The sequence below is a fragment of the Etheostoma spectabile genome, chromosome 9 (assembly GCF_008692095.1).
Source record: "Etheostoma spectabile isolate EspeVRDwgs_2016 chromosome 9, UIUC_Espe_1.0, whole genome shotgun sequence".
NCBI lineage: Eukaryota > Metazoa > Chordata > Actinopteri > Perciformes > Percidae > Etheostoma > Etheostoma spectabile.
The window spans coordinates 13,290,114-13,300,077 of record NC_045741.1 but is presented as its reverse complement, the minus strand read 5'-3'; the positions used below and the strand labels follow the sequence as shown (position 1 = coordinate 13,300,077).

The 9,964-nt window shown below is 38.1% G+C and overlaps 1 protein-coding gene and 1 long non-coding RNA gene across 7 annotated transcripts in view; one reads left to right on the top strand and one right to left on the bottom strand.

Annotated features, from left to right (window-relative positions):
- The window catches only part of LOC116694988 (uncharacterized), a 26,299-nt gene extending 25,128 nt beyond the window's left edge, over positions 1–1,171 (bottom strand). The window contains exon 1 of the long non-coding RNA XR_004333327.1: positions 1,160–1,171. This is a non-coding gene — a long non-coding RNA (uncharacterized LOC116694988). The remainder of the gene's footprint in view (positions 1–1,159) is intronic.
- sgip1a (SH3GL interacting endocytic adaptor 1a) overlaps positions 1–9,964 on the top strand; it is an 81,869-nt gene that overhangs the window by 30,107 nt on the left and 41,798 nt on the right. The window lies entirely within an intron of this gene.

Genomic DNA, 9,964 nt, shown 5'->3' with positions numbered 1-9,964 from the left:
GTGTGTGTGTGTGTGTGTGTGTGTGTGTGTAAAAAAATAAATAAAAAAAATTGCAAGGATATGAAAATTGTAATGTCTTTAAGTGAAGGAATTGCAATGTAAGTACAGTGCGCACACACACACACACACACACACAACAGGAACAGCTGGCCATAATTTATGATTTTATGAATGAAATGAGGGACATATAAGTGATGTATAAGCATTTGAAGTTCTCATAAGAGTGTGTGTGCATGTGATCATAAATGAGGCTGTAGAGGTGGTCCTTCGTTGTCCCAGCAGCTATCAGATAGATGACTCATAGCAGATAGGATTTCATTAGCAGACATTAGACCCTCCACAGAATAGAGGAGCCATTGATTTTCACCATATCAGCAGGGAGAGAGGCAGACGGGGAGAGAAAGGGGAGGCAGGGAGACATGGGAGTTAGAGGTACAGAGAGAAACCTGCACATCAGTGAAACTAAACCACACGGCACAAAGCACCTGTCATGTGTAGTCCCACTGTAAGACACTGCTGAGGAACACTGAAAGAAGCATCAGTTGAACACTGTGTCTATAATGAAAGATGGCCACAAAGGATTTTTAATATTCTCCTAGTCTGTGAGTAATTTGTAGGCCAATATTATTCAGCAAATTGTTAAAATCCACCCGGGGAGGACTGAGAGGGAGCCTCCTTTTCTGGAATTTTTTTCTTGAAAACTGTTGCTTTTATGGGGAACGGGGAGTGCACTTTGTGATCGTTGCCGCACCACAGCTCCTGTGTTTTGGGTCTTTGACATACAATATTACAGTTTGCTGTAGCAGTAATTGTTTTCGCAGCTTGCATCCTCAGAGAGACTGTTCCGGTAACCTGTCATGATCACAATTACTTTTATTTTGTGTGGGTTTGTATAATAATCAAGCTCCGTCATAAACAACAGCAAATGGGTTGACTACTATGTGATTATTTGTTGAAGAATTAATTCTGTCTGCCTGGAAGTACGGATTGAAGGAGTGGTAGGAAAAACATTTAATGTCAGTTGTAAGTGCAGCCTTCACCTGACTCGGGTGATGTCCCCTGAATTGGCAGTTGATGATGTTTACTATTATGGGCTAACATTTAATTTAGAAACGATCAGACATACATTTAAGTGCCCTCTGTAAATAGACCGTATTACATGGCTATGCTGCCGCCCGCTGGTAGGGGCAGTAAATTGCAACAGGATCTACTTTCACTTAACTACGGTGCCGTAAAGTCTAGACTCAATCAGATCTCCGTGATCTGCGTAACGACAGTACAGTGGAACTTTTGTCTTTAAAGCTACATTGTGTAGGAATTTCTCCTATTTAGCGGTGAATTTGTATGACAACCAACTGAATATAACTTTCTACCCCCTCCCATTCCGAGCGTGTTTTCACTCCTATGGTGGCCGAACGCGAGATTAGCGTTCGTGAGAGTTCCTTTCAGTGTAATAATAGTTTTACGTTATTTTGGTACTATTCCGTTGCTAACACAAGCTACCAGGTTCCCACACGTATGCAAGCTAATGTTAGTGAAATATTAGTTAATAATAATAATAATAATACATTTTATTTGTAATGCACTTTACATTTAAGACAAACTTCAAAGTGCTACAGGTAAGATCATAAAAGCAAGGTAAAAACATCAGTTTAAAATATATATAAATAGTGCACCAACGTTATTGTGCAAGGTTAAAACTCATAAATTCTGCTAAAGTACTATTGTTATTCTTTATATTGTATGAGATTAATAAGGTAAGTGTAAGTCAATGTTTACAACGTAGAAAAGAAGCAATGAAGGTTTGTGTTTTTAATATTTCTCTGAGCAATGTGAACAATGTCAATGAAACCAAAATTAGCTCAGCTGTTCTAGCTGTAGCTAGTCTGTGTTACAACTGCATGAAGTGAGTTGTACAACCAGGCCATGTTAGCCAATCAATTATAAAACTTTGAATTTTCACAACTAGGCGGAATTAATTAATTTCATTTTTATTTTTTATTTTTATTTAACCTTTATTTATCCAGGTAAACTGTTTGAGAACCAATTCTCATTTACAAACATGACCTGGCCAAGAGGCTACAGAAATAGATATGAACATACTGTACAACTTTACATAGTCAAACACATGACACATAGAACAAGCAACCGAATTAAAAGGAAATAAACATACTGTACAACTTTACATAGTCAAACGCATGACACATAGAACAAGCAACCGAATTAAAAGGAAATAAACATACTGTACAACTTTACATAGTCAAACGCATGACACATAGAACAAGCAACTGAATAAAAAAAAGACAGTCAACGAAGAAAGAGAATAAGAGCTTAAATATGTGTGTATAAATATGGTTCATGATTGTCAGCAGGAACAAGAGTCAACAATGTAATTTTGGAGGTTTTGCTTAAAGGTGGAGATTGGGATCAGAGATGTAAGTTTCAGGGTATTCTGTAGTGTATTCCAGTCATGTACTGCTGCAAAGCGGAAGGCATTACGTCCAAAGGTAGTAGAAGTAGGAGGGGTACTAAATTTAATCAAATTACTCGATCTTGTGTGATAGGTGTTATGAACGGCATGAAAAAGAGATAACAAATCTCTTTTTTCATATTTATTATACAGGAAAGTCAAAAAAGTAACATCACACTACAATGCAAACGGGCCTGACTCAATTCAAGAACTGGTTTTCAGCAGGTTCCTGTTCTGCAGAAACACAAAACCTAGCTACAGCACGTCAAAACTGACATTTGTACAGTACATCGATAAGGACTAGACAAATTTAGACAACTAAAATAACAATACAGTTTACATAAGGACAAAGACATATATACAAGACATCAGCTAGGCTAGACAAATACGGACAATGCAAATAAGGCTTGGACAATACAATACAAGAACAATTAATGCATGCAATTGTTACTGTTAAGAAGGAGCTGTTTGTATGCTCCTTCTTTTTTTTACCTAAAAATTACCTTTTTTGAGAAGAAATCAGGCAACATCGGCATTCCTTTTAAAATCCCAATGGTGGCTCTCAATTGTGAGGTGCGATCAACCACCCTAATGTCAGTGCTTTTCAGTATAACTCCAGTTGAGGGTAAACACCTCATAGCCGTGCTGTGTCGTGATGTCTTTTGACAGCAATAGACTATAAAACAAGAAAAGACAGATGGATACAAAAGTCCTTCCAAATACATCTGTTTACACAGCAATGTTTACTCCGGTTGAAGAATTGCCAAAATAATCTGGAGCCACCATGTAGCCGATCATATAAACCAAAATTATTTGACACTTTTGTGCTTTGCCAGATAGTACAGAAGGAAGATGTGAACTGTGTTGAAGATTTTCAGTGATTCTCATTACACCACAGGCTCATCACTCTTGCCAACTGTAAAACATTTTTTCAGATTCATTACCTCACTGACCTTATTGTTCAGGGACTGAGTGAGATTCATATCTGGTCATTTAGTATAATTTCCAAAACCAATGAGCTAGGCAGACCCCTGTGACTAGAGTGCAATTTGTCCAAATTAAAAATGGAGATTGAAGGAAAAGGAAGTCATTTCCCTCACTTTACCACAATGTTAAATACTATCAATAGCTTGTGGGGGTGATGCAGGAATAAGAATTCCTTACTGTCTTAATTCTCATGTCATCTTTGAGGGTTGTTTAAAGTTGATTGGCATTTAACATAAATACATGGTGTTTGACAAACTTTTCTCCACCCATGCTAAAGGCCCTTCATTTACCCTGAATCACAAAGTTATGTTATGTCCTTTCTTCCCCCAACCCTGTGGCAAGTCATAAGACTATCTGCAAATAGTTTTATTAGCTAACATTTGGAATCTAAAATGGGATATTGTCATCAGCAGCGTTTGTGTTCATGTTAAGTTTTAAACCCCTAGTGTTTTAAACCCACATCTGCATCTCTTTAGAACCTTTGGCTTTATTATATCCATCTAGGAGTAAAATCTGCATTTACTGTGTATGTATCCTCAACAAGGCATAATGACGTTACGTAAATACACACGCCAACTTTCTTATGCCAAGTGGCATGTTATCTGTACGCATTTTGAGCTATCCGCGTGTATATCCACACTGTTTACAGCGGACGCCGAAAGCTATGGTTGGCCATGGTTGAGTGTAGGAAAAGAAGAATGGGGTTTGCTTTGTAACAGAAGAAAGGTATCCGGCTCAATGAACCTATACTAGTAAACCAGTCCTTGTTACTCTGTATGTAGGATTCTGTCTAAAGTGAATTGTTAGAGAAGTTTACGTATTGGCTCAATTTCCTTATTTAGGTGCCCCAATGCTAACTGGTCTTATAATAATTTATTTAGTTCCTCAATAAAATATTCAAATGGCATGCCTTGTGCTTCATTTCATTAACCTAAATACTAAACTCTTCCAAAACATCAGCAATAACAAAGTGTGTTTCATATACTTTTTAATGGCAGTGAGCTTGAGAGGGAAAGGGGAGCAGGCTGTCATAGTCATACTGCACTCCATTATGCATTACATTAGTGTAGCAGTGGTTGGAGGATTTTCTTGCAATGGCCTCTTTTGCTGTCATAGAAGCCAGCATGTTACATAACAAGCTGTCGCTAAGACCACTGTCTTTTTTTCAGTACCTTTTACAAAGCTTAGACATGTGTACACAATGTTAGCAGCACATAGAGACGTTGAACAAGAACACTAAACATGCCGTAACATTTTAAGACATAAAGAAATGTACAGAGCAGGTCATAAGCAGTTGTTACTAAAAGTAGAAAGCATTCGATTTTTTTAAACATTGAACATATTTTATGTTCCTATTGTCAAAAATGTCCGAAGAACATAACAATAAAGCAACAGTTCATGAGTCTAGAGCGGCAAAGATCAATCCGTTAGTTGTCAACCATTAAATGAATCGTCAACTATTTTGACAATCAATTAATCAGTTTGAGTTATCTTTTAAGAAAAAAATGTCAAAACCCCCCGATTCCAGCTTCTTAAATGTGAATATTTTCTCAAGACGTTTGAGGATGTCTGCTTGGACTTTGAGAAATACTGATTGACATTTTCACAATTTTCTGACATTCTATAGACTAAAAAACTAATGGAGACAAATGACAGATTGACGATGAAAATATCGTTAGTTGCAGCCCTACATTAGTCAGTTTGTGTGTGTGTGTGTGTGTGTGTGTGTGTGTGTGTGTGTGTGTGTGTGTGCGTGTGTGTGTGCGTGCAAACAGAGAAACCCAGCAGTATTACCAATGTTCTTAGCTGGGGGCGTGTTAAAATTATATCCTCAGAAGCTGACTGTATACCATACCTACACCATCTACCAACAACATGAGGGTAGGTAGATCCAGTTTGAAGTCTCAGTCAACTTGTAGGTCATATATGATTTTACATAGCACCAGATTGCTGGCCATTAGAGTGACACTGGAATTGATAGTCTGTTCCCTCAAAGTGGTTCCAGATCTTGTGGTTCATTGTGGTTTCTCCACATCCCCTCTCTCTTTCTGCCTCTCACCCTCATTGTCACTTTCACTCCCCCCTCCTCGAGACAAACGGTGCTCCATTTTTTTATGATGTCAGTGGTTCTTTATATGAGGGCTGTGACTGTGAGAAGATGCATTCAGAGGTTTTTAATAAGCCCTCGTCTTAATGAACCATGGACAGTCAGGACATTCCTTTGGCAACCAAAAGCTGGCCAAACCTATAATCTGGGTGTGAACGGGGGAGGGGGTGGAGTCAGCGGTCTGCCTTAACCAGAAGGAACTGAGATTAGATTTTTGGGAGGGAATAAAGCAGATGTAATCCACAGGAATTTGGGCCAGCTTTTTAGGATCCTGTCTCAATGGGCAGAAGAAGAGATGGAGGAGAGGATAAAACATTTGTTCCTGATGTCATCCATTTTAACATAAAGCTCTTCACCTCTGTGTCTCTTGAAGCGTGTGCAAAATTGACACCCTGTTGTATTCTTCCTTCTCTCATCCCCTCCTCCATTTTCTGTCCCCATTTTCATAATTTTTTTTTTTTTCTACAAACAAAGTAATTTCCTGTGCTCCCTCGGGGCACATGGAAGGAGGACAAGACCAGGCTGCATCCAAGCTACTGATACAACTTTCTGTCAAGCCTCATCTGGACGAGACCACACACAAGTACACATGTACACACACACGCACACGCACACGCATGCATGCACACAGCCTGGTGCAGGAGTGCTTTCTGCTCATGTGGAAACTTTTCATTCTGAGCAGCCTCATAATCTGACTTGCAATCTACTGTACGCCTCTCTGTCTGTTCCCTCTCTTTCACACATCACATACATATACTCACATGTCTTCCTCACTGGCAAACACACCATATTTGTAGGCAAATCATAAAGCTGGCATGGTAACTGGAAGACATCTGATCGGCTGCTGGGAATGCAGTGCCTAGAGAAGTAATGCTTGCTTGGAGCCTGTCCACATCCCTCTAATGTCTCTCTCTATTATAACCTCATTCACCTAGTTTTGTTTTAATCCATCTGTTCTCCTACCCCCCCCCCGGTTGGATCCCTGGTAGTAGCAGCACCCAGGTTTGTTGAGGATTCCTTGTACATATTGCACTTACATAAAGTTGGAGTGCTCACAAGAGGTTGACTTACCAGTAGAAGACATACACCTATGTCCTCAGAAGAGTAGTTCTCCCAATGACTAGTAATCATATCTTTGTGTAAATTTAGTTGAGTTTTGCTTTATCTTAATTCAGAAGACCTTTCAGTTGTTGTTTGCATCTTTATGTTTTAAAACACAAAATCAAATAGGACTGCAATTAAGAAATAATAGTAATCATTAATCCTTTAATAAGTCCTAAAATGTCAACAAAAATGCCAAATATCGTTACAAATAACCTACCAGTGCTCAAAGTGCTCTCTTATTCAAAAAGCTCAAAAACTAATTTCCTCTTGAATTTGAGAAGCTTCAACCAGAAAATATTTGGTCTTTTTATCAGACAAATAACTCCATGAATTGATGAATAAGTTCATCTCTACAGCAAATCAAACTGTCCATTAGGGATGTAGCGATTACCGGTGTAACGGTAAACTACGGTAGAAATGTTGAAGGTAACAATTACCCTTTTTATTTAAAATATCCTTATTATCGCGGTGGATTACTACGATGTGGAAACCTTGTTTAATCCTTCCCAGCTTCATTTGAGACTCCTGAAGTTGCCGCGCAGGCGCACTGCGCTCAGATAGAAGAAGAGGACAGAACGTAGCAGTTGACTTTTTTCTTCAACTTTTTTCTTTTCTTTGTTGAAGTGATGTGGGTAGCCCAGAACGTAAGTTATAACTATTCTGTAGCTTGCTAAACTGTCATCGGTTTTACTGCCTTGTTATCTTCAATAAGTGTTCTGCTACGATGTGGAAGTTTTTTATTTGGAGATACATATATTATTGCCTTGATAAGATTGCTATACAGCTGCAATTGCCAGTAAACAGACTAGCCGGTGGAACCACGTGCTTAGCTATAAAAGGTGTATTACACTGTTTGCTCTGTTATGGATATGTGTGCTACAGTAGATGTGGCTTATTCTCAGTTTGTGTCACTGAGCAATATGATAAATTTATGTTGATAATTACAGAGAAATGAATGTGAATCTTAGTATTGTTTCTTGATATATGCTGGTGGCTATAGAATTTCGTTTTGGTAAATAATGTTCATAGTAAGTCAGATGCTTATTAATGTGCATTATTGTTTGCATATATTTTAGAACCACATCCAACTTCACATGAAACGTCAAATACAACTTCATAGTTAACTTGTGTTTCAAGTTGGAAATAAATCTTCCTGGATCTCAAAGTCGGAGACCTCTGGTTCAAGTTCTTACCGGACACCCTACAGCGGGCCAGTGTTTCAATAGCCAGTTTTCAATTGTTTTAAAAGTCTAGTGCCTATATTTTTGTAATATAATAAACACTGTTACACTTTTTGAAACTATTTCCGCTTGTGTAGGCCTATCAGTGCTTTCTGAACATATTGAACACACCAAAATACCGTGATAATATCAAAAAACGTGATAATTTTGTTGATAATTTTACGCAAGGTTAAATTTATATACTCTTCCATCCCTACTGTCCATGCAAAAAGTGAAAATTCTATGAGTGGGGCCTTAAAGGACTGTGTCTCTCGAGACTCTGAAGTGCTCAGTCTATCTGCTCTTTGTGTTGCGTATTGAAGCAATGCCGACCAATGAGGAACTGTCACTCTGATGAATAGGCTTGTTTTACTAACAGGACTTGTGGGAGGAGAGGCAGTTTATGAATTACATTCTGCGCTACCATCACTTTCATGTGCGCACTTGAAGGCAGGCAAGCATGGAGTAGAAGGAAAAAGGGAACAGAGAAAGGAGGAACCTAAAAGGACAGGCTAGGGAGAGTAAAATAGATCTAAGTAGAGAAAAGGTTGTTGCATAATTTAATAGCATTATTTATGGAATTTATTCATTAATAATCAGTTAATCTCTCTGTCATCAGTCAATGCCCAGCCTTAGTTTTTACAAGAGTTTATCTGATAGATTTAAAGCCATTTACCTGATTGGTTACTTGATGTATTGGTCAAAAGAAAAGACAAATTCCCAGTATTATCTACCAACACACTCTTAGACACACACCTAATATATGAAACCTTGATATAAAGCTGTGCTGGGGATCATAAAAGAGATATTCAGTGGGTGTAATTGAGAGTGGAAGCAGAGTTTCTGTAGTATAATGTACCGTTTTCCATATACTCTTGTCAAATATGGGCTTGATTTCAAGTCTCCAGTTTTACTATCAAGCAATCAAGGTGGGAAAATAACACTCAAACTGCTGTTCCAAGATCTTAATTGTGGCTTGGACAGTTACTTTTGGTTACTTTCTCCCTGATTAATTTACGCCAAACTCTGCCCCTAAAACTGGTTTACTTCTGTCCATCCATACGGTTGCTTGTAGCTTCTTGATGTTGTGAGACAATATCATGAACACTTCCTGCCCTGCAACAGTAAAGCAAGGATTTAACATTTATAAGCTTCAGAAAGGGACTAAGATAGACTAATTCTCCAAGTTGTAGTAGCAATAGAGACCACATGTTGGTATAGATCATTCTTAGCAATATAATTTGGCAGTTTCAAGTTTTGGCTGTTTCATTTTCAGTTTTGGTATAGAGCATTGGATTTATTAATAGGTATTTATCAAACTGTCTAAAAACATCATCAAAAAAATAATTCTGAACAGAGTAACAAGGCTTATGTGTGTGTGAAGAGGATTTCATCAGGTTGATCCATTTACACAGGAGATGGAGGAGACTGGTTAATTCAGATCATCTTCCCCTTTCTGGGTGTAATTTGAGTAAATCATGAATAGTTTTTAACACAAAAGTGACACAATGGATGGAACTGTTTTAAAGTCACAGCTTTGCTCTACAGTCAACAAACTTGATGTCGGTTAGTGAACTAAGATTATAGTATAGATATTTTATGCAGATTAGGCTCAGTTAACGGCACTACATCTTTTTTATTGCTTGCTGTTCCTTGCGCTCCCCATTCAGTGCCTGTGATGTGTCTCTGTGGCCACATTAACAAAAGCAAACAGATTAAAATAACACACATTGCACATTCATGTTCACTAGTGGTCTTCTTCATCATGACAACATGCACAACATATTTGCCAGATGATCATTTTCAGAGGAGAATGGCACTCTCTAGGAGATACAGTATTTTTATTTTAGCTACATTATGGCATATTCTCTTTTACTTAGACCAACTACCCTCAGGACAAACTTCCAATTCTGTCTAACACCTTCTGACTGTAAGATGTAACTTTAAGTTTGTGAACAGCCACTAGGGGCTCTGTTCATGTTATTTGCCATTGTGCTCTGTAAAATTGTAAAATTGATTCATTGGTGACACATATAAAATGTGGGCTGGGCTTGTGTGTGTGTGTGTGTGTGTGTG